This window comes from Aulonocara sp. 'chitande type north' Nkhata Bay, linkage group LG17, assembly GCF_057382095.1.
Source record: "Aulonocara sp. 'chitande type north' Nkhata Bay isolate Kocher_YH1m ecotype deep benthic linkage group LG17, A_spYH_male_GT1.1, whole genome shotgun sequence".
Classification (NCBI taxonomy): domain Eukaryota; kingdom Metazoa; phylum Chordata; class Actinopteri; order Cichliformes; family Cichlidae; genus Aulonocara; species Aulonocara sp. 'chitande type north' Nkhata Bay.
The window spans coordinates 35696229-35721749 of NC_141360.1; the positions used below are offsets into that span (position 1 = coordinate 35696229).

At 40.3% G+C, this 25521-nt stretch overlaps 1 protein-coding gene across 1 annotated transcript in view; it reads left to right on the plus strand.

Annotated features, from left to right (window-relative positions):
- Positions 1–923: 923 nt before the first annotated feature.
- cald1a (caldesmon 1a) overlaps positions 924–25521 on the plus strand; it is a 64852-nt gene continuing 40254 nt past the window's right edge. The window contains exon 1 of the mRNA XM_086268748.1: positions 924–1078. The gene's annotated coding sequence lies outside the window, so the exon portion shown is untranslated. The remainder of the gene's footprint in view (positions 1079–25521) is intronic.

Sequence of the window (25521 nt, forward strand, 5' to 3'; positions counted from 1 at the left end):
TCAAATCATGCCAAAGTGGTTTCTTGAACATGACAATGAATTCACTATATTGAAATGGCCTCCAAAGTCACCAGTTCTCAGCTTGTTAGAGTACCTTTGGGATGTCTTAGAATGAGAAATCTGCAGGAACTGTGTAAAACTGTTGCGTCAATATGGACCAAAATATGTGAGGAATATTTCTAGCATCTTTCTGAAACTGAAGGCAAAAGAGGTCCAACCTGTTACTATTAAAGTGTACCTAATAAACTGTCTGATGAGTGTATATACATATAGACAGTATAGAGAACTCATTATCAGTGCAAATGACAAAATCTTGCTAAATTATAGCCAAGAGTTTGCTTAAACTGGTAGGAAAAAACTTCATTCTAATGGACAGGGACATTTTTATATCTGTAAAAAAAATAATTCTTGCTAGAGTGAGTAAGTATCAAAGGAAAATTGGATTCCCACTAAGACTCATATGCATGTCAATAGCTTGGCAACATTAGCTAATGAGATATTCATTTTACTTAGCACACATGCCTTTTCAGAGTCACTGCATAAATGAATGTCTTGAGCAGTTATATAATTTGATAACTGTGGTTATTTGTCATGTTATGATGGCTCACATAATGGTGAGCAGTTAAAGGAACTCTGTAACTCAGTTGCCAACACATTATGCAGTCTTTGGGGCCTGCTGGTCTGCACCGTGAGCCCCTTTTTTTGTCCAAGATAAACATCTCATGCGATCTCTGTTGACACTTTATTTATCCCAGAAGGCTTTCTCCCCCCAAAAGTGTGCATTTTCTGCCCAGAGTCACTCTAGATGTTGGGAGTTTTGCACGAGCTCTTAGGAGAGCTGAGTTTTTCACTTTGGACTCGGTCTCGGCGTTACAAGAACAGACCGAAGCGTACAATGCAGCCAAGGGTAGATGTGTACTGTATGTCTTAAAAATGTGGGAGGGGCTTGAGCGGGCTTTGAGTTTGGTTTTATCATTGAGTGTAGTGGAGGACCCGACTGCAGACTAGGCTCCCTCCTCTCCTCTCCACTCCTCTCACTCGACTCTAGAGCTCTACTTTGTCCCGTCGTGATCCACAGGTAAGCGCAAAAAGACAACAACTTTAAACTTTTACAGACGATATCAGACCTTTTGTGGGTGGAAAGTTAAAGATGACGTAAAAAACAAACAAAAACAATGATGCAATAGGCCGCGTTACGATGGCAGATTATCATACTTGGATGTCTGCTGTGCGCATGGGCTGCTGATTTTACTTTTCGGAATTTCTTGGCTGGGAGCCGCTCCCTCTTTTGTGCGCGTTTCACGCTGCTGGTTCACTAAAGGCATGGTGACGTCATGATTCCCAGCTGCAGGCCCAGAGAGCTTTTTTAAAAATGTGTTTTTATTGTGGGGATGCATAAAGAAAAGCATACCGTATGCACGCTCTTGCAATGCGCGCTCACGCCTTCTGATTCTTTAGCGAACAAAGTATGAAGGGGCAGTAGGAAGAAAGAGGGGTGGGCAAGTTTCTCATCGCCAAAGTAGCCACTCAGTGCAGCCTGGTGGAAGTTTTTTTTTTTTTTTTGGTTTGAAGAAAAAGTTGCTCTACTTTTTGGCCTGTTGATGTTGACTCTCTGTCAACAGCATCCTCCAGACACTAAAGGAAGGTTGTGGTTTTCACCCTTAGTTTAGAAAGGCATTCGTAAAGTGTGCAGAGCTAGGATAAGGGCAGTTATCCTAACTTTGTATAGATGCCAGCTCAACAAATGCCCTTCAAAAGATCAAATCTGAACATAAGATTTTAAATTTCTTTTTTTAAAATTAATGCTTGAGTCTTAAAGACGTCCAGCATCTCCTGCAGACAAAGCCACAGGGCAGTCTTTCAGAGGGCAGGCCTTCTTACTCAAAAATGAATTCTCTTCTCAAGGTATGACATTCTCTGCAATCCTACCACGCCGGAGGCAAAAAAAACCTCTCTTCGGCTCTCATTGTACTTCAGTTTGGGCATAAAGTCTTTTGATCTCAGCTTTATTACGTAGTAGTATCTGTGAAATAGAAGCATGGTAAGTGTAAGAGGGTGGAGGGAACTGCAAAAGGTTGATCTGTAAGGTTTTGGGGTTTTTTTCCATTTTAAATACTTTCAGGAAACAGACAGCACAGTAATTGTCCATGAAACTGTATCCGATAAGTTGCGCAGTGTTTGGAAAACAAGTGGAGAATGCCCTCCTGCTCCTTATAAGGTGCAGGAGCAACCTGATGACAGATGACTGGAATAGCCTCAGGAATGCAATGAATAACACACTTCTAATACAGTAGTTCCAACCTTATGCACCCCACAGCCATCTCATGGTATCTGTAGCAGCCATTCATTTAATGTTCCCTTTGTGTCCATTTAAATTTTTCATCTGTGGAATACAGTTAACACCTTTGATCACCATACCACAGTCTAGCCATTACTTTTGTAATTAACAATTTCTTTTAGGTAACTGTATCTCTATTTATCCATTACTTATCCATTCCTTATAGCTATTTATTTATTTCAAATACTACTTCTTAGAAACTATGTAACTATATATTTCTTTTAGCTAACCATTTAACAATTCATCCTTTCCTTTTTGGTAACTGTTCAACCTGTGTCTATTACTTTTAGTTATATATTTGTACTATTTATCTGTTACTTTTTGTTGTGTCATGATTACTGGTGTGTTGGACCCAAGAAGCAGACATACAGAACAGACCCTGACAAACTGTGCAACTATTTACTTATATAGTCAGTTGTATCATTATTTGCCTGTTACTTCAATTCAGTTTAATTAAATTAAATTTAATTCACTTTGTATAGCACTAAATCACAGAAACAGACATCTCTAGGCATTTTATACTTAAGGTAAAAACCCTACATTAATACAGAAAAAACCCTGACAATGCCCTATGAGCAAGCACTTGGCAACAGTGGAAAGAAAAAACTTCCTTTTAACAGGAAGAAGCCGATCTTTTTTTTATTCAGTATGATTCAAAATGAGAGACTCAGCTCATAGAACTCAACAGAAAACTGTTTACAGAGATTAAGACAGATATTTTATTTGGTTAGACTTTTATAGGACCAGAGGGTTTTTTGCAACCACAGATATCGCCATCTGGTGACCTGGAGATAAAATGCCGTTTTAAGGCACTTCCATATCAGCGTAATTTTTCTGACCTTGAGGCTATGTCCATGTTTTATGCTGCCTTTGCTTTTATCCTACTATGTAAATATTTATCCGCAATTTCTAGCTTGCTAAAAAGCTTGTTAAACTATCGATCTGATCGAACAATGTGTATCTATTTAAATGTTTACATAATTACATCTACTGTCTTTTTTTATTATGCATAAATTACTTACAGCCTTACAATCTCTGACATAGGTTTAAGATTGTGATACCTCCGCTGGCTTTGAAGGCCATTTTTATACTCATTAAACAAAGCTTGTGTTGTTTTTAATAAAGCTCCTTTGTGCCTTGTGATTGGCTTGTTGTCATCACAGTAGAGAGTATTCTTATCAAGTTAGAAAGGTTTAATTACTGGATGAAGATGATCACTCAAACCACTCAGATGTGTTAATTTGCAATGAGCCCACACAGCCCACATCATACTATTTCCAACACATCATAACATACAGCCCTCAACTCCTCACTGTTAAGATCAAATGTTTAGGGTTTTTTTTTTGTTTGTCTCTATGCGTCTCTGTTTATATACGTGTCGCCGAATCATGCTTTTAAAATTTTTTGTTTGATTAGTTGAGCCACTTTGTTTTTAAAGTGCTTCCTGACAACTGCCAAAGTAAGGTTTTTGCATGCATGTTCACACTGTCACACACATATTTAAACAGAGCACACATCAGACTGCAAGCCATACACTGGAAATGTGGTGCTCTGTATGGATTTATAATTGGAACGATATGATATGGGTGCAGAAGAATGTGGAGGTAATTGCACAGAGTGATAACATGGGTTTGGCAGTGTGGGCGAGGGCCAGGGTTAGGGCTGGGCAGGCAGGATGTAGGGAACACTGCCATGCATTTCCGGAGTCTGGCTCTGAGCTGCACAGTGCGGTGAAAGGCTTCTAGTTACTGTATCCTGGCTCCCGCTCACTTTCTCCATCTCATTTTTCATCCCATTTTTCTTTTCTTGCTGATTTAACTCAAGACGTTTGCTGATTATTGTGCCTTATTCTCACTAAAATCAAGAAATGCTAATTATTTGTTTACATGAATGTAATATATGTGGCTGCTTTGTTGAAGTCTAATGCTAGATACTCATAATCCACCACAGCATCATATTCCAAAGCAAGAATCCAGAGTTTCCCTTGCAAGGCAGTAGTTTCTTAGCACTGCTGAGCCAAGGCATTCAACCAAGTGTCTCAACTGAAATTTGAATAGAGTGGAAAACTGACAGAAGCAAATTTCAAACACAAATGATCAGACGATTCTTTTCTCTTTTTCTTTTATTTTTACCCAAACTCCCCATGTGGTACACTTTCCAAACATGAAGACACGTCAGTCCAAACATACATTGTTTCTGCACAGCAGGTGCCAGAGCTATTTTCTGGTTTCTTCTCATAACGGACCAGTGAAACTATGTCAAGCATGTTTCCTGTGCTCGAGTGTTTTTGCCCGTTGGCTTAATTTCATGCAGATTTGTTTGTTGTAAGAATATGGCATGAGATAGAAAGGCAGCCCCGCTATGCTGGGGAACCGCAAGCGAAATGAGCACTTCCTGTTTTATCAGTGTTGTCCTTGTCATTAGTGTGAGCACCACTTGCTTTGGGGGAAAAAACGTCAGTGAAGGTTTTAAGTTTGTCTTCTGGACAACAGCAGGAGTAGGATGGGGTTCACCTCATTTTGAAGTGATTGTGATTGACGTGTAGCTAACACTCAGGGGACTCTTGGTCCTGGACTCGAGCCCTACAGTGTACTCTGTGCTGTTCCCCCCCCCTCCTTTTGCCTTTTGAATTTGATAGCATGTAATTTAGATGTGCTGCATCCAGAACCGCATACTAAGTTGTATAATATTGGTGAGCTTGGACAGACGGGCAGATGTCGGGTTGGGGAAGAATTCTTAACTATTTCACTGGGTAATGGCGGTCAGCAAGTGGTAGGTAAAAACTGGTAGGGATGGTTAACTGCTTGTGAAGGAAACCTTAGAAGATGTTTATTTATGCTTTAAGAGCTTGGAAGATGTTTGCGATATATAAATTCCTGTTATTTTCCATGTTAGGAGGAAAATCTCTTATGCCATGACACATTTCCGTGTGTAATTTAGGCTCATATGCTGTTTGTTGTTCTTCGCTTTGCAGCCAAACTGACATGGAACAGTTGTGCAGTGGGAGCAAAGTGTTCTTGGATGTTCTGGCATTTGTTCACTCTACAATTAGGCTCTGGTTGTCTCTTGGGTGATGGAGATTTCTTCTGCTCCTCTTCTTTTTTCCTTGGCCTATAAGAGATTTGCCACTATATTCAGTCCTATTTAACCAAACCACAATTTCATAGCTATTTCCAAGCTGCAGTTCTTTAACACGCTTTAGGATCGAGCTGTCTTTTGCTTCCTTTCCTTTTCAGACTCACTCTCAACTAACTTTCAGTCGCCCCGTCTGAAGCAGTCATGTGGGCACAAAAGACCTGCGTTTGAATTCCTCTGAGCTTTAGTCACACTCGGATGGAGAGGGTTTGTTAGATCAACCTCTCACTCGTATCGTTTTCTGACTTGAAAGTGTGATCACTCAAGGCCAGATTGAATAATAGGCAGCACGGCATGTCAGTGTTGGTAATTGGCATATTGGTTCACCATCTGCTAGTTGCCAGATGCCAAGCTCTGCCAGAAGTTTCATAGCTATAGAAAAAAACACAAAAAAGGAATATTATGATCCTTTAGCTCTTACTAAATCTTTAGATTTTTGAGTGGGAGATGATTAAATTCATGAGGCAGCCTTGCTTTATATCTTAAAAGGTAAAAAATCTTCTCTTTTCCCCACGTGGTCTGCATTTCATTGTTTTTTTTTGTCGATGATTGATAGTGTGAGAGTGAGGTCAGCAATCCTAAGCAGCATTTCTGATGTCATGCTAAAAAGTTGCATGTTCTCCTCTTGGTTTCCCAAAGCAGGTTATTCTGAGAAGTGTACAACCTTGTTGAGAGGGGACATTTAGCCTTTGGGCTTCTTCTCCTCTGATAAAACAAGCACAGGAAATGTCTATGTTAGCTTGTTAGCTGATTGGCCTTGTGTTTTCCTTCACCGTCCTCCCGCTGGGACTCCAGAGATGCACAGTGTGTCCCTGTGGCAGAGAAGCCACCTTGTGTGCCCCTCTCTCATAGCAGTTACGTTACTTTTCCTTCAGCACCAATATATCCTTCCTAAGCTTTTATTTTTCTTTAAATTTATCTCAAGAATAAATGATTGATAAAACTTTCATTTACCCAGCTTCATCTCTTTGCCAACTTTCCATTCCTATGTCCTCTCTTCACCTCCCCTCCTCCTCCCTGCTCCTCTCAGCTTTTCGTCTTCCTCCCGAAAGAGTCCACAAAACTAAACAAACAGGGCTAATCAAGAGCCTGTTAAATCGCACTTTAAAAGTCCCATATTTTTTGTTAATGTGGAATTAAGGGAACGTGGAGGTAATAAGGTGATGTAAATCCCAGAGGAGTGTGTGAAAAATACCATTCAGTGTGAACATATGACTAATGAGGTCATATATTTACACGGTTAGCAAGGTTAACCGGCCTATGAATTGTACACGGGGGGTGGGACAGACAGACAGACAGAGCATTGTGCAGGTCAGTTATAGGCCTGCTGGATTTATGCTTGTGGCTGTAGAAACGCTAAACGTGCCGAAAGGCGAATTTAAAGGACAGCTTGGAGAGGCCGTGCTGGACGTCTGCCATCCTGGGAGTGAGAACTGGCAAGAGCGAGATCAAGCTTGCATGTTGTAATGATGGTAGAGGAGTTAGCTCATACATATAAAACAATCACTGTGTCCTTACATGGATATTCACATGAGTCAGACTTCTACTGTAATTCAGTTTCAGCTTTTGGATGAGCTTCATAGTTGTGTTATTTTTCCAACCAAGTTCTAAGCGTTTAAAAATTCATTGATGTAAAATCTCAGGAGAGGGTCTCACACTTGCTGAGGTATTTAGGGATGCAACCAGCAATTATTTTTAACAAATCTGCCAGTCATTTGCTTGATTAAACTCTTGATTCCTCCTAGAGTCGAGATAAATCAGTTTATGGAGTAAGCCAAATAACAGACAAATAGAGGAAGTTATCATATTTAAAATGCCTGTAAAAGTTCCAGTTCTAACTTTTGCTTTCTTTTGACTACTCTGACTCAGTGAAAACAAGCCTCAAAGGCAACACTACAAAACCATTTTCAGCCAAAATATCCAGACATTTAGTCCCATGTAATTTTTCCACAGAACTAAAAGGTCCCTAAAGAACATTGGTTGTCTGTGTTTAGATTGCAGTTTAAAGCACTGTTTGCAAAGTGGAATTTATCTTTTCTTGTGCTTTGGCTAAACATGGCAAAAGGCTGTGTATTTTAAATTGGGCAGAGCAGATCTCTGTGGCAAAAATGCTCTTACGCTCGATTAAGCTAGTTTCATTCATTATAGTGGAAGGGTGATTTATGCTACATGTTCAGCGCAGCCAAAAGACAGAATAAAATTAAGCAAGCCCACTGAGATATTAAAAAGCAAATACCGTACTGTCCTTACATATAGTTTTGTGAAATAACTTCATTCATAATGGGATCTTTGGGATCTCTCTCAACTTAAAGTTAGTGGCTAATGCAGAGACTGACTGTACTGCAAGCCCCACCCTTAAACTTCCTGAACTTTCAGAAAGTGCTACCCCCTAAGGACTTGAAGGATAAATTAATTTCTCTGGAATTTCACCCATCCCTTCAAAAGTTCTTAGTAGATGTATTGGAAACAAAACTTTAGTTAATTATTGTATGTGTTGCCAAAAGTTACAAATATACAACTTCGACAGCATCATCATTAATTTAACATTTCATTTCTGAAAACCTAACTTAATGTCTTTTCTAGAGCCCGACTAATTTATTAGCCGATTGCTATCAGCTATTTGCCGATCTGTCGTATCAGCATTTATGATGCCTGATAAATAAATATTTGAAAAGGAATGAAAAGATGGGAGAAACACCCTTCAACAATATGGTAAGTGGTGACGTTACATAGTTTGGCCACCAGAGGGCACTCTGCAACATTAGTGTTAGCAATGCAGTTGGAACTACAACCAGCTGCTCTGAGTAGTCACAAGTAAATACATAACAACAAATGTTAGAGAAATCTATGTATGCTTCATATGTCTGAAAGAATATAATATAATAATATCTGATTTTAAAATTACCGTACCAGTATCCACATAAAAATGCTAAGGTGGTGAAAGATCGAATCTGTTTATTAGATAGTGGTCTGCTTTGGCTCTCAGGTTTGGTTGTACCTATCCAGAACCAAATGGGCTCCTTGGTTCTGGATAGGTAGTATGCACTGTGTTTATTATAGGCCATTCAGTGGTGGAAGCTCAGAGAGTGAATCAAAAAAGTGCAAGCAAGTTGAAGGATTATAATTTTCTGTAGGATAACGGCTATGCATTAAATTCTGTGACAGAACTTTAAACCAGTCCTTAATAATTGAAAGTATAGTTGAGCATTTGTTGAGCATTTGCATTCATAATACTTGTCAAACCTTTTTCAATCTGATTTTCAAAGTAAGACAAGGCACATTGTTGTAAATGGTCCACATCCAACTTTATCACCTGAATAGGCTGCAGCACAGTCTGAGGCCTGTGTCGGAGCTGCAGTTGGGAGCAGTGGTAATTGTTTAAGAGTGCATTTATAGAGTGTACTCTTTGTGCCTCCTAATCAGAAGCATACTCAGGCGTTTACATATGGGCCTCCGAGGATTGCTCAGGAATGTATTACAAGCAAGGCGAGAGGACGGGTGAGTACAAAAGCTAGTAGGCCACTCCGCTGTTACCACTTCTTTCCACTTCACATGTCACTGCCCTGTTCGGCTGAGGAGTTCGGTGGAGAGGGGTCGAAAAGATAAGTGTGGGGAGGGGAGGGGTGTGAAAGTGATTAAGGGTGAAGATCAAATCACAGAATGGCTGATGCAAAGTCTTTCCTCCATCACTACCAGTAACAAATGTACAGTATGTTCAGGCATACACTCAACATTCTCTTTTCCAGTGACTTTGAGATATGGATACCACCAATTTCACCCCCCCAAAAAAACATTGCTCCCATCTGTCCACCTATCGGAGGCCTTTAAATAGATTAGATCTGTTTTTGTGGATTCGTTTCAGTGAGCATTAGGTAATTTGTCAGTTTTTCTCTCTGTACTCAAACTCGGGTCTGGCAAGGGGACAAGGAGAACAAAAATATGGCCTCAGAAAACCATTTTAATCAGACACTGCTCCGCAGGGACATAGGCTGGCATAGAAGAGCTTTTTACCTCATCAGAGCTCTGCCAGTGGTGATTGGGAGAAACACTCAGTCAGGTTTTTATTGAATAACCCCAGCTCTGTACTGGAGGGGCTTTACTGTAAAAGAGCAGCTCTACAGCCGCCGAGGTGACAGCCAAATGGTACTTATTAAAGTAAGGGCTGATTCATACTATATGCCCTACTGCAGCTTAACCTTGTTGGAGGCTTATAGTTTGGCTACAGTGCTAAAGTCCAGTCACTTTTTTTATGACTAAATACATATGCATACGATTAGCCTCTGATCAGACATCAGAGTTCACAAATTTCCTATAAAAGCACCACATGATCGCATTTATCTAATACGGGCAAGGATTCATTTCATTTTACTTACAATTTGAGCTGTATTATCCACTTGAACTATGCAGCAAGTAAGTTTAGCTTTCTTGGGGGTACAGCACTAGGACATGTCCTGAGGTGCCATGCTATTCAGGAGTAATAGCTGTGGGTCCCATCGCCTCTGCTTGTTTACACAGTACACAGCTCTCCAGCACAAATTGAGCATGACATCTAATGGAGTGTGAGCGCGGATTAATTACCCCCGCTTCTAGACTAATGTCTCCTTCTCTTCTGATTAATGATGACACATGTCACATTGGAGCTGAGCACGGTTAAAACATGAAAATGTTAATGTTAAAATAAGATATCTGCAAACAGAGTAGTAAGGTGTTTTCTATAGATTTAGCTCTGCTAGATATCATTGACTTGTTGTTTTTATTGGTTTGATTCCATTCTGTTCAGGGTTCCAGAAGGATAATGGACGGTTCATTTGTTCAGATGTTGAGAAAGGTTCAAATGTAATATAGTGCATGTTAAGGATGGGGTAGGGTTCCTATTATGACTGGCCTCATTAAACGTGCCTTAATGAGAAACAAAACACCCAGATGACCCCCCCCACCACCACCCCCAGAACAATGGGTGCTTGTTATCAAAGAGACTGCATCGCATATATGACGGTGTCTGGCTTGCATCCCAACGACGGCTTTTTCACAAGATTCTGGATTCCTAAGTTGAGCCTTGAGCTGCGCGGTGCCATTCACTCCTGTAACAGCCACCTGGGAGACCACCTTGGAAAATAGGCCCCTATTAGTTCAGGTTAGACTTAATGACCAGTAATGGTACACCGGCCAAGCCAAACTGTGCAAAAGGGCTCGGGGCAGGCCGAAATGAAATACCAGTCACTCAAGCTCTGAACATAAACACAAGGTGGGTGGTGAGTGCATAGGTATTTCTGTAGGTGCATGTGTATGAGGGGATTCAGGCAGGCTGGCATCTATCCATTTGAAAAAAAGAGTTGACCCAGATGCATAGCACAAATTTCCAACTGGAGGACATGGGTGAACCCCTTTGGACAGATTAGTGGTAATGGTGGTGGTGGTGGGGTTGTTGGATGTGGTTTTGGATTTATTCCCATCAAGCGCTGCTGCTTTGTGAACCAAATCTCATTTCCAGTTTTGCCATGAGCTACAAAAAGCTTGCAGCAATCTCAACGGAGCAACAAGAGAAGCCTCCTAAAAGCACTGCTCAATTATTTACAATTTCATGCCTGTCTTAGATATGTGTTACTCCAATAAATTTAGGAATTAAGAAGCTTAAATACTGCACATATATTAACCTCTGAAGCTGAATTTTATCCTTCATTTAGTGGTAAATGCCACATCATGCTAATGGCGTTCAACAAGGATTTTGCCTTCCATGGTCCAAAGAGTCTTTGGTGTAGAATTAGCATAGGCATTAATAGTAAGGAAAGCCAGCATTTATAGCGGTATGATATGAGTCAATCAGTCACTGAATTAAATTACTTTTCGTCCCAGGGAGATTGAGCTGCAGAGCTTCCAGGCCTGCTGGGGCAGACAGAGGAACATAGTGTAATGAGACAAATACTGAGGAAGAGAGAGAGCTTTGTTATGTCTCGTGAAGCTCTAGAGTTTCCTGGAATTTCTGGCAGTGGATCCCAAAGTCACATAACCACAGAAAGAGAGAAGACAGACGTGGGGTAGCTCTCCTGAACAGCAGAGTTCAAGTCTAAAGAAAGCTGCTCTGTTGTTATGTACTCTGGGTATTAGAGCTAGGGCTCACTTTGGAATCTAAACAGTCATGCTTTATACAGATTATGGATCATTTTTAATGCAAGTATGTGAAATGCCAATGTCTGGTCCAAAAGGAGAAAATTAATATCTTTAACATTCACAAAGATGAGTCTCTGTCCTCAGGGAGGCTGTTTCCTTTGAAGCGCTCATGAAGGAAGTATTCAAGTACGTGCAGAGATCTCCTGCGGTTTCATGCTATAGTCACCTCGGCTTCATCGCTCAGACTTCATCTTATGCTTGAGCTGTGTTAAGAATTGTGTGACGATGTGTCTTAGTCTCGCATAGCTCGACGTGTCTGCGTTTGCAAACTTACATGGATCATGTTTTAGTCCTTAAGACCCTCGTTTGGGCCTTTAACCTTGACGGGGATTTAGAGGAGCCAAAGACATAACCATCCTAGCTGGCTGGCTGCCACACTAATAAGGCAACATTCAGCACAGCCATGCACGAAAGTGAGATCGGGTAAAGCTAGTGAACCTCAGCCCTGCAGAGCCCTGAAAGGATTTGAGGTACGAAAAGGCTGGAATGTATCTTTTGGATGGCGAGGTGAGCTCCCTCACTTAGAGAATGTGCTTCTGCTGTTTCAAAAACAGTGCTCTGATATCTTGAAAAATGTTACTGCAAACCCACTGAAACACATGTGCTTTACAGGATTACTGTATTTACTGGTCTGTATTTGTAGCTCCCTTCATAACATGCGACAGTTGGTGGAGGTGGACTGGGATTAGGATTGGTGTATTTGGCTGAGTTTTGTGCTGACCTCTGCAGCCCTTTGTCAAGAGCTATGATTTGGCCTTTTCATCAAAGTCCTTCTTATTCTAACTTTTTCCTCAGTGTACTCTTTAAATGTTCAGTTTGTGACGCTTGCATTTGATAGAAGTATTACTGTAAAATGATATACAATTTACAAATTCCCACTGACTAGGATGGCAGATACATTAAAATACACAAAATTCACACTCTGACTATGAAGCCAAACCAAGCCCACAATCATAATACATCAGCATATAACAGCTGATTTTATGCTCATGTGATTAGATGGCTTAGCTGATACTATTCTGCAAATCTCGTGCAATTTTAAGTATCTTTAGCATGCCTACAGTTACTAGAGCAAGCTGCTCCAAGCTGCTTTGCAACCCACCTTTACCACAGCTTTTTACTTTAATTTGTGTTGCACTTTTTCAAGTTTCACTACAACTTGGACAGTTGTTTACAGACAGTAGCACAGCCATCAAATCAAATCAAATCAAATCAAATCAAATCACTTTTATTGTCACATCACATGTGCAGGTACATTGGTACAGCACATGTGAGTGAAATTCTTGTGTGCGAGCTTCACAAGCAACAGAGTTGTGCAAAATACAATAATGTAAACAAGCAAAATACAAGAATGGCTACATCTGAAACTAATAAATATATGTACAATATATAATAGTATATGCATTTCTGGATGTGTATACTAAATATTTTTCTACGTGTGTGTGTGTGTGTGTGTGTGTGTGTGTGTGTGTGTGTGTGTGTGTGTACACATATTTTACAAATTAAATAGAGTAAACAATAAATAAAATATATAAAATAAATAAAATAAAATATACAGAGTGAGACATGTGCAAAACAGTGGTTACCAGATGGTTGTATAATAGTTTCTAGGCCTGTGTGATTGCAACCTGTCACTGATACCTGCTCTGTTCTGTGCTGTGGGTCTTGTTGCTGCTTTCCCTGCCTTAAAAGACTTCTATGCATGTGCACTGAAGGCTAGGGGGGGTCCCAAAACGGAGGCACACTGACAAATATTAATACAAGTCTTTCACAGTGCGGCATTTAGTAGCTTAAAAGTCACGTGTTGTTTTTACAGTTTCCTCTCAAGTGGCCAAAAACATTAGTGGTGCAAGCATACTCAGCAGACTTGTATGGAGAGTAACTTAAACCTGCTGAATGCTGTCTCTGTCATTGTCATGGCCACTGAAGCCCATTTATCAAACGTCTGCTGAGTATTCCACTTAAAGGCATATTCTCATCTCCACACCTGGAAGAGGAGTCCCAGCGCATCCACCATTAAGCAGTTTGGTCCTGCATCAATTCACTGAGAGCACGTCTGCATGAATACCCAGAGACAGAGTCAAAGAATTAAAGCAAAACATCCTCCTCGATCTCTGCTGAGAGACTCTCTATTATCATACCTTCTTTACTGACTTGTGTAGATGCACCTTCCCCAAAGAAGCCTTCAGATTTTTCTTTTTTTCTTCCAACAAAGGCTGAACTGAAAGCAGCGTCAGGGGATCACTCCACATCCAGTGTGAGTAATAGGCCTACTCAGTCAGGTCATCTTGCTCTCCCACCACCCCACCCACCCACTCACTCCTTAATCTCCTCCTATCTCTCTCCAGGAATGCAGCCCCTTATTTTGAAAAATACCTTGTCATGCAATACCCTTGAAAAGCCTTGCAGCACTCTTCAAAAAAATTGGCATCACACCGCATGATTTACTGACTTGTATGCAAAAACAAGGCAGGAAAGATAAAGATTTATGATATTTAGGAGTGATTTAAATAAATATGTCCTCTGTTAAAGCCATTTTCCCTTTTGTTTTCCTGATAGGGCTGTGATGCCTGCTCGAACAAATAAAACGGCCCAAACTCGTGGCAGGATTTTCACTTAGCTGTCATGTTTTCAACAGGCTCTCAGTGTGCAGGGGCATTGCATCATGCCTTTCAGCCTCACTCTCCCCTCATGCATGTTTCCATGTAAGGCATGATGGGAAGACATTCTCTCGTGGCACAGTTTGAGTCAGCCACATAAATCACTCAGCCTTCTTTTTTATTCTCTTTTTTTTGGGGGGGGGGGGGGGGGGGGGGGGGGGGGGGTTGGTCATCTTTCCAATTTTCTCCCCTTCTCTCACCGAAGTGTAATTTCTCCCTGGCCACGGAGAGAGCCACACATCCAACGCGCCAGAAGCATGTCACAAATGTTAGCAGATCCATTTTATTTCCAGTTTTTGCCTTAGAGAAACGCATCAGGAACCTCTCAAATTTAACGAGAAATACATTTTTATGCTTCCCTTAATGCTTCCAACATGTCTTGTTATTGCCTGTGTACCAGAGGCAGTGGGGTGCTGTGGCTCTTGCTAATCACCTATACTTTTTCAGTCACTGAGCTTTGGTGTGTATATAGGATGACTTTACTCTTATTAAAGTTCAGTATCCTGCTCAAAGGCCTTTAAGCCAGGCTTAATTTTTTTTGTTAACTGGAACTGTGATCTTTTAGCTGCTTACTGTAGAAAAAGGAACTAAACCAATTTATCCTTACTTGAGATCTTTTCAGTTTAATTCTATCCTGCTTTTATATTCTCTCTTCCGTTCTCTAGCTGTGGTGTCAGCAGTAGCAGTGCTTAGACTCACAATACATCAGCACTCTGGTTCCACAAGTCTCCCCGGTCAGCTCACTAGTAGCAGATTAATGTCCTGTTGAGGAGACACAGACTCCTGCCCGGGCCTCATTTACTCTGACAGAAGGCAGGTGTCAAGACAGGCTGTCCTGAAGGAACGAGAGCAGGCTGCAAATGGACATGAGAGAAGGGCGAGGAAGGGATTCGTGACAGGTCTCATGTTCATGTGTGAAAGAAAAACTCCTCCATTGCTGCTAGAGGTATCCTCGAACCTTAAAGACACTTTTTTTTTTAGAATTACCATTTGTATTTAACAAAAACTTTGGCCACCAGGGGCATTATTTTAGCGTGATGTTTAACTGCTTTTTTAAATGCTATCCCCATAAAATGCTTCTAAAAAAGTTATATCTAGCTACACCTTCTTGTGGTACAAAAATAGAATTAGATAAAAGTATAGCCAAGCCATAGTTCAACTTAAGTTGAAATTTCTTCAACACAATACATAGATTGTTTGGGCATTAGGTTACACCATTTGTTTCTTCACATTCTTTTAAGAGCCTTATTTATTGGCAGGCTTTACCTGATATCGCCCAATATTGTTTTTCTTTCAGATACAAAAAACATAAACAGATTTTTCTAGCATTTCTAGCTATTTATTTACTCGTTTACCTACTGTGTGATCAGATAAACTGGCTGTTGTGTTTGTGGCAGTATTCCAAACATGTGAGTTCCAGAGTGCCCTCTGGTGGAGGAACTATGCAACGTCAACACTCATGACATGACTAAAGGGTGTTTCTCCCATCTCTCCTTACATTTTTAAATTTACATTTTATTTTCATTCATTGGCCATTATAAATGCTGATACCATTTGACACATAGCTAATGTTGGGATGATAATGAATATGTCAGGCTATTATAGGTACCCGGGAATCTTATTTGTCTGTGTGGTTTGTTTTTTTATTGTATTGAGCTCCTCTTCTTTGTCTTTGACTTCACTGAGCATCTGTCTGTCATTATTTATTTAACCTCCCATTTAATACACTTGAAAGTGTCAGAGTGCACCCTGAGGTACTGGATGATTCGATGATGACATCCTTCTATATTCCTCAGAGCTCTGCTTTGTTTTGACAGGAAAACGATGTGGAGAAATTACATATATATATTCATTTTATTCCTGTCTTTTCTGATGCTATTACAGTCTTTTTTTTAATACTGTATTGCCTCTTCACAACATGTTTGTTGTGACATTGCAGTTGATTCTGAATGACAAAAAGATGAGGGCTTGACTATAATGTCCTTGTGGAATTCCACAACAGACTGTTAATGTTGCATGTCAAGTGCAGGGGTGCATATTTATTGAGATTATTTGACATTCTGGATATTTGCACCAGAATATCTGATGTATATTTTTTTTTCCAAGGAGACGCTTACATAAGAGGGGTGCTGCGCTGAAAACCAAGGCTGCCTGGATCTTGAGCAAACAGAGGAGGAAAGTGCCAGATTGGCTTATTTATCGCCTTTCACTCCCCTCTTCATTGCTTGGCAGCAAAGCAAAGAACATTCATTGTCAAAAGTATCATGGTAATAAAACATTTCATTTCATGTGACCTAACCCGCATAAAAGTGTATTTTCCGAATTCTTTTACATTTGGGTTTTTTGAGTTGTCAAAATTCCCATCTTAAGACTGATTGGGTTTATAGAGGAGGAACCTCAAATTAAATATGCTAGGATTACCATAACCCGCCAGGTCTACCCAGGTGTCACTCATTGCAACTTAAGTAGCTGCACAAAAGGCTCTGTAGTAGGCGCTCAGAAACCTTACTTTTAAATAGGAAGATAACCAGAATGCAACCAGTTGGCAACCAGTTGAGTTGAGTCCCCTATTGCAAACAGACATATCTCAGACAAGTTACACTTAGCACAGAATGGCTCACCTTGATTGCAAAGTGTTAGCAATCTGTCTGCATTTAGAAATTAGATTCTTTGCAAACTTTTTCCAATGTGCTTGACAGAGATTTTAGTCCGTTCAAGTCTGGACAGCTTGCATGGTCAGAGGCTACAGGTGTTGCAACTACTTGCAGTTGGTCACCAAAAGGGAAACAAATCAATGCGATTACCGGGCAATCACCAATTTTTGCTGGTCACAAGGAGGTTGCCGTCCCATTTAGTGTGACTGCGGCATTTGTGATGTCAAGTGGGCAGGCAACAAGCTAAACTACTTTTAAGTTTGAGGCAAGCTACTGAAGCAACAACCATGAAGCAACAACCATGACAGAATAGGGAATCTGTTGGAGCGTTATCAGGTATCTGGAGCCTGGAATGTCCGCTGTAGAGCTGCTGACAAGATGTAGGTAGGTCCAGTGCTAAAAATTTCTCAATTTCTCAAGTTGAGCAACTGAAGCGACTACCAGTGTGGGAAAAAGATTATGTTGGCATCCTAGTCACCTAGAGCCTGAAATATCCACTGGTGACCAACCATGAGCAACAAACTGATGCACAGCAAGCAGTTTTTCCGTGGATGCCCTCCTTACATATCTGGATGCAGCCATTCTTCTTATTAAAGATGCACAATTAGCCAATGTAGAACTATTTGGGTGTGCTTGGGAAAAGGAGGATTACTTTATTGCATAAAATATTGCTGACTTCATCTTGCGGACATCTGCTATGCCAGCTAATTGTGGCGCTTTGTACACTCAACCCGATGAGCAAAGATCAAACAGTGTCTGACTCCAGCATGTCTGTCTGGTGAACCACCATTGCAACTGGCTCAAACAAGTTTTCCTCCACACTGTTGTCATTTCTAAAATGTTCTGCAAATGCTAACATTAAGGCCAACAGTTGGCTGTTTCAGCAAAGCTAGCCAACAGTGAAAAAACACTTACTGCTTTAACAGCCAGAGAGTGAAAGTGGACAGTATGTCCTTGGTTTTTTAACATAAACCCATTTTTGCAGCCAGGGGCAGCACAAAAGTGACCTACTGCTTTTTAGTTTTAGTGTCCTTGTTTTCCACTCAGTTGTAGTTCTGTCGTTAGTTAGCTAACATAAACTAATGTAAAGCTATTAGCAGTGACCAACCAAGTAATGACACATGCTTAACATGCTCTAAAAACTATAACCATAAACTGTTTTCTTAAATCTAGCTTCACAGACACTGTTAAACCAATGACAAGTTTTTAGCGTAGGGTTCCATGGTGGAAATTAACCTTAGTACATGTAGTGTTTCATGTTAATCTCTCTAATCACTCTAATCACTTTAAAAGAGCCATAGTAGCATTTTTAGGCTAACCTACAGTCACATTCTGGGTTTAGTTGAATGTTTAGCAAAGGGATTTGAGATATTCTTATCTAACATAAGGCCAGAAACCAAATTAATGTATTTCTCAAATTCCAAACTCTTCGAAACTCCTTTCAGATTGTGAAAAATACTTTCCTTTGCTATTTTTTTACATTTGGCCTAGCAGACCTACTGAGTCAAGCTAGCTGCATCCCTGTTTAAAATCTGTAAAAGATGCTAAATCAGTCATTTATCACACAATCATGAGAGTGATATCCATGTTCTCATATACACCTTAGAAGGTAAGCCATTAAGCTTATTTCAGATGTCAGAGTGTTACTTCAGGTTTGATACAAAGGTTGAGTAACTTAGTAAGCAGTTTTGGAAAAACACAAGCTCATTATTTATTGTTCTTTTCAGGGGGGTTTTCGCCCTCCTGATGGAAGGAGGAGGAAAACAAAAAATAAATCTCAGATTTTTCGATAAGTTTCTTGTGAAATGACAAACCTGCATTGAGATTTATTAGGCATTTCTTAGGCAGTGGCAGGAGAGTGTCAGAGCCACTCTGTATATTGGGGGCAGATAAACAAACTGTTTCTAACTGAAGTAGAGAACTGTGGCGTTGGAGATGGCGGATTTTTCACAGAGAGGAATGTTCCCTTCCAGGGGGCTCAGATTCAGAGTGCATTGCTGAGAATGGTATAGAGCTCATATGCGAGAGCGAAGAAAGCTTTTTGTGTGTTTAAAAATGAAACGTCACCGCAGCCAAAAGATTGGTGTGCCTTTCTTTCATGACTCCTGAGTCGTGCAGGTGTTTGCGTATTTGTGTGCGCTTGCCCGACAGTGTTGGCTGAGATGTCACGGCAGGTCCGACATCACCATCAGTCATGCTGCTTTGGGAAGGAGCCAGCTCTGTGGCCACTGCGGAGTGAGTGTAAGAGCTCTATCTCGCTGTGCACACAGCATGCAAGAAAACCTTCCCTTTTTTTCCCTTTTCCCAGTTTGGTTACGGGAAAAGGCAGCATTTTTTCCTTCCATATTTGGTCATATGGAGCACTGCCAGTGAGCAGTAGCCTTTTGATGCCGTCCAAACATCCCTATTTTGTGTGGGATTTGTACTTTTTGGAATGCTTTTTCTCCCAGTTCTGCATGATTGTGGGTGTAGCATCTGAAAGTGCACTTTTAAAAGGGACACAGCCTTTAAAAAGTCAAAGACTGAAGCGGAATTATATTGGCTCTCGACCGCTGCTGCTTCACAGAGACGTTGCAGGATTATTTATGATTTGGGCAGAAAGAATCCAACTCTTAATGCAAATGTACCCCTTAAAACCAACATTTAAAAGCAAGACAGTGTTTTATAGCCTTTCCTTTTTTCAGCCAACTGCTACATCGACTCCATTTGAGCAGTGATTTCATTTGGTAAATTGGATCAACAGCTGACAAATCAGAATTTATCATCTCTTTTCAGTGGTAAACTTTTAAGAGCTTCAAGTAAGATTTTGAGGCCGGATATAGTTAGATCTCCTCATAAATGGGAATAAAAGAGACCCGTTTGCAGTTTAAGGTGGAACATCTGTGCAATCAAACCTGAAAGTCAAAAAAGCTTAGATTCAGATGATGGATGGCGTGTTCTGGTGTTATTTTTATTGCAAATTAAGTGTGACTTAGCTTCAGGCATGGTGTTTAAGGACACGTAAACACACCCTCAGCCTGCAGGGGAATGTTAGCCGGTGAAGCTTGTCGGTGTCTTAAGCTGTCTCTCAGCAAAAAGAAAAAACAAGGGCAAAATATCTTTGGATCTTGCGCAGCCTAAAGTGTGATGAACAGTACAAAACTCCCATGCATGTGCTCTGGAGGAAGAGGAGAAAATATTAAAAGAACAGTGAGTCACAGTCAAAATATATAACCAATAACAGCCTGCAGAATTCAGCTGTGTTATCGCCGCTGACAGTGGAAAATAAAACACGGGACTGAAGTATGCTGCATTGAGAATCATTTGTTTTTAAAAAACGCAGCGCAAGAATGCAGAAAGTATCAAGCTGCAGCTTCCTGTCCAAAAAAGATTTGTCATTTTGAGAGATAATTGAAACTGTTTTATTTATTATCTCTGCTTTATCACAACACATGCGGTTTGAGAAAGTAAGGTGGAAGTTACACAACATTTTTTGCTGATAAATGCTAGAGACTGCAGGGGCGCTTGCCTTTTGTAGTTTGGATCATCATTTTTGTTGCTATGTGGGGACATGGACACAATGACCTGATCAGTTATAAACACAAAAATATGTTTTTGATATTGTGTGCAGTTTACTGTTTATTTATTACAATTACATTTTTATTTATATAGCACTGTATCACAATATATATTCCTAGGGTAAAGACCCTACAGTAACACAGAGAAAACTTAAATAATCAGATGACCAACTGTAAGCAAATACTTGTTGACAATGGGAAGGAAAAACTCCCTTTTAACAGGAAAAAACCTGGTAGAACAGGCTCAGGGAGGGGCGGCCATCTGCAACCGGTTGGGGGGTATTTAAGTGAAAAGATTCAAAGTAAGGTCAAATATCTTATTATATTTTAAGTTAAAAGGCATATCATGAGTAAAACAAACAGTCTTTGCAATCACTAAGCTTTCCCACCTGAGCTGTTGTGGAAATCACAGTCACTCAAACACAAATTCATCAACTTGCAGACTAACCTTGTAGATGGTGACTGGAGCAAGGGTTACCTGAGAGTAACAGCACAGTATTAGCTGTTTGGACAGTCAAATAATCATCGTGTCCCCTCCCAAAACTGACATGCAAAGTAATGGAGAGACGCTTGAAGTGAGGATAACGATAACTGTGGTGAAAGCAATTTGTAAGACTATGGTAGGTAAAGAAAACACCTCCAAACACGTGTTAATCTATGTAAAAGTGTTGTTTTTAAAGACATTTTTCTTTAGCTATGAAAGCTAGGACTTGTCTAAAGTGCTTCAGGCGCTTTGAATTTATTGATGCGCTCTGTTACTTTTTCTTTCCCCTAACATAACAGAACAGCACACTCTCTGTGTTGTGATTTACAAATTAACCACTGGGGTTTCCCCTCTTACTCAGCCAAACACACACTACAGCAGTGTAAACCAGAACCATCCTTTCCTTGATGTAGCAGGAGGACTTGTGAGTGAGATCACAGATAGAGAGGAAGAGTGGGGGCAGGCTGTAGGCGAGTGGTGGGAAACGGAGGCTTATTTGCATTTATAGATCTGCACAAACTAAATGAGGCAAAGGTCTAATGTTACATTTAAGACTTTTTTAGATTTAAAGGGATTTGGAATAAAAATAATCTATTTTTGTGATTCTGATGACATTATATGTCGCAGGCCTTTATGAGTGCTTCCTGGTTTGTGGGTCCACAGAAGGGCCAGCTCATTCAGGGCTGACTCTAGGGTGGAGCCCTGCTAACCTTGAACTGGACAAGCTAACATAGTCTCTTGATGTTTCCAATGCAAACTGGTCCCTCACCCTGAACTAGATTGCATTGGGTGACACTTCCAAGACCCTACCAAAGGCAAATAATATTAATAACATTATGACTGGCAGCAATGCTCATGCTGCAGAAATAAGATCTAATTTGTAATGATCCCAAGCTATCATTGAAAAATAATTTTCTTTCATTAGAGTCGCACTTTATGTAACATGTACATGACTCACAGTGATCGTTTTAACATCATAAATGCTTACTTTAACCTGCTAACCCTATAATGCATTTAAGGTATTCCATTGAGCTTTTCTTCAAGTGTGTGAACACATACCTTCAGTTGGTCTGTCTCAGTGTGTATGATTCACAGTGCACAGAGAAGTGTTATGGAATGTGAACCATTGTCTGGGAATGCAAGAGTCTCCTTTTTTTCACCAAGTGGAAACTTAACATCTTTAAACTTCAGGTCTCTTCCTTACGCTGATGCGAAATATTTCCTTGCTGGTTTGTCTTCCATCTGACAGCCAAAGTCAGCACAGAGGAGATTGTAGCACGATTTGAGGGAGGATTTTGTCTGATCAGTAGATCTTAAGTCAACAGTGACGGTATATCCAAAGCATTCGTGGTCCTGTTCTTATTTCATGCCCTAATCTTCAAAAACGTCGTCACATTATCACATTGCATTTCACTTTGCGCTGGCTTTAGATACTCAGTTTCGCCTTAGAATATCGTCGGCTCACGCTTAGTGAAATTTTTCCTCAGTCGAACCGAAGCTAAACTTTCAAAAATGTATTTTGGAGGAGATAGAGTGTGAGCGGAAAGCAGATGGTATTGAGATTGAGCTGCACTCTGATGCAGTTGGCCGCTTAATATGTTCTCTTGAATATATAGTCGCGGCTGACGGCCTCAGCTTTGACAGCAGAGCCTATTGTGGTTGATATTCACACTGTGGCATGTCGATGCGCACACAGACAAATAAGGAAAAAAAGCTTGGCTGCATGACACGCTTGAATACTCTGAACCAAGTACTCAACTTAATTCATAGCCGACCAACCAGCCGTCTGTCTCTTTATATTATAGCTGAACACGGTCTGCACTTGTTGGCTGCACTGTTGAATTGTGTTCCAAGCAGGAGTCAACACACACTAGCTGTTTAATATTTGAGATTTTAAACATATACGAATTATTGATGCTTTTGATGTGAGTATTTTAGAGATATGTGATAAGTTAAAAGGCTTAACTGGAAACTACATTACAGAGATAAATTAAGGTTTTGGTTAAGGAGCCAATAGTGCCATATATTTGGCATTTCTTTTATATTGGAGGTTTCCAGTCATGTGATTACTAACCACTTGATATTAACTATTAACTTGTTATGCTGTAGGGTCAACTGAATAAGGCCCACTTGGGCCCTGTGACTGTTCTGGGACTGTCTGGTAGCCACCAGTTGCAGGGGAATAGGAGTATTCCCTGGTGTTTTAATTAAATTGAATGAATTCAGACATTTAACTTTGTCATTGAATTTTAGGCCAGGTTTCACAATGAGCTCACCCGAAACCCTGGCTGATTGGGACCCACACCCAGTTTCACACCTTGGCTCAGGCGATTCGAGGATCATCAGGGGGTCCTTTTGTCCCTCTGTGGGGGGATACTCCCACTAGGTTTAAATCTGGGATTCCCCACCATTTGACCTTAGAACTGAAGAAGCTTCTCGGATGAGAGGTGAACGTGAAGTCCAGACGCTTTTCTTGAGCTGGATGACTGAGAACCTTCACAGACACATTGAATTTTATTCTTTAACAGTGTCTTGCTTTCCTCACTGATAAGCTAATGTGAACTTAGCATGTTAACTTTATTGGCTGCTAACAAAAGCTAACAAGCTATGACATTGCAGTTATTAGGGCTGTTCGATATAATGATTTATATCGTTTGTTGTTTTCGTGGTGTCGCAAATTAAACAGTTTACAGCAATATTTTTTTATCGTTTTGATGGTCACTGTAGTGGCTATATTAAATTCTTAAAGTTCTCTCTTTCTCTTACATTTAAAATAACCACACTATGGATGGACAAGCGACTGTTTTTACATGTTGTCGTTAGCAACAATGATGGTAAACCCAGCGTGTGGCTCTGCTGTTCGCTTGTTTATTTTCCACATAAACCTTTCACAATAAAGCTGAAGATCCTTTCGAGATCTTTCAAAATAAACTGAAATGATGAAAAACAGAAAGACCAGTCAAAACAAATTGAGGTCCTTATTTCGAAACGTAGCATGTACATGGTTTGGATATTAAAAGTCTGACATGGATCAGAAAACTGCACTATGCAAATTATGCGGGAAACCGGCCCCCGCCTCAGACTCAAACACGACAAACCTCTTCTACCACCTACGCAAGAGTCACGTGAAAGAGTATGGAGAGAGTTTACGGATAAGAAGCAAAAAAGAGCTCAGGTGCTCAAAATAAACATTAGACTCTACTGTTAGAACAGGCTTTTCCCTGCAGCACGCCGTGTAATAAATACTCACAAAGAAAATGGCGGCCGTTACAACTTATGTCTAAAAATGTATAGTTTCATGCATCGGTCAAAACACTCAACTCCAGGTACAGGACGCCCAGCTGGAAACACTTCACGCAAGTCGAGTTGCCCGAGATTCACAGAATTTAAAGAAAATGTAAAATTTTGGGGATATATATCAATATATATCCCCAATATAATATAATGTAATATATAATATATCGGATATGAGATTTTCGTCATATCGCACAGCCCTAACTAATATCCAGAATTTTTTTTATCTATAGTTCCGACTCAAAAATGTTTCCTTATCTTAATTTCCTGATTGTTCTGGGCCATCTTTGTTCAGGAGTTTTCATTATGGCTTGTTAGTTTTTGCTTTTTGGTATTAGCAAAAAAAACAAAAACCCAAAAAGCGGCAATAGGAGAAATTTCCAGCTAGATTGAATTTTTAACAGTTTAGTCATAACGAAACTCTACAGGCTTTAAAAAAAATAACTGGTAAAATACACTAGATTATAGACAAAACTGAGACGAACATGTAAGCATTGAAAAATTCTTGACCTTGTTGTGACAAAACGCGTCCACGAATTTATGAATGCTCAGCCACAGCAGCTCTGCATCCTGGGACTGTACGTGTTAATGTTGCTTTGGCCTGGACGTGTGAGAGGAGCCACATAGTGCAGAAACCCACAACCACCGGGCCAGCTTTCCAAACTCTACAACTGCGCTGTAGGTGTTGATGGATATCGCACATGTACACACATTTATTGTACCATAAACACAAACTGCACTTGCTTTGGTTTCTCATGTTTGCAGTGTTAAACAGTTTATTCAGTTTTTAGTTGAAGTCAGCACTAAGAAAGCCTCATCTGTACACATCTGCAGACATTTCCCCCCACACAAGCCCATTCACAAATGTAAATTTTACTTTTTAAGTACTGTTTATCATAATGCACACACCCTTACACACAGGCTGAGCATATTTTAACAGCCTTGTCAGACTGCTCTCAGGAGACTCCTTACCCCTGCAGAAAACGTTAGGTTTACCCAACTCAAACTGTCCCCAGAGCCTCAGCCAAAACAGCTGTTAGTGTGCACTACCTACAGGAAAACAGTATCTCGTTCTCCTTTTTTATTTCCCTCCTCCTTCTTGCTTTATTGAAGAAGCTTTATCTGTGCGATAAAATAACCATAAAATGATCTTTCCCACTTCAGTAAAACACACTATCATCATATCGTAGTTTAGATTGAACTGTCTCTACCCCTTTTTCCTCCTCCAACT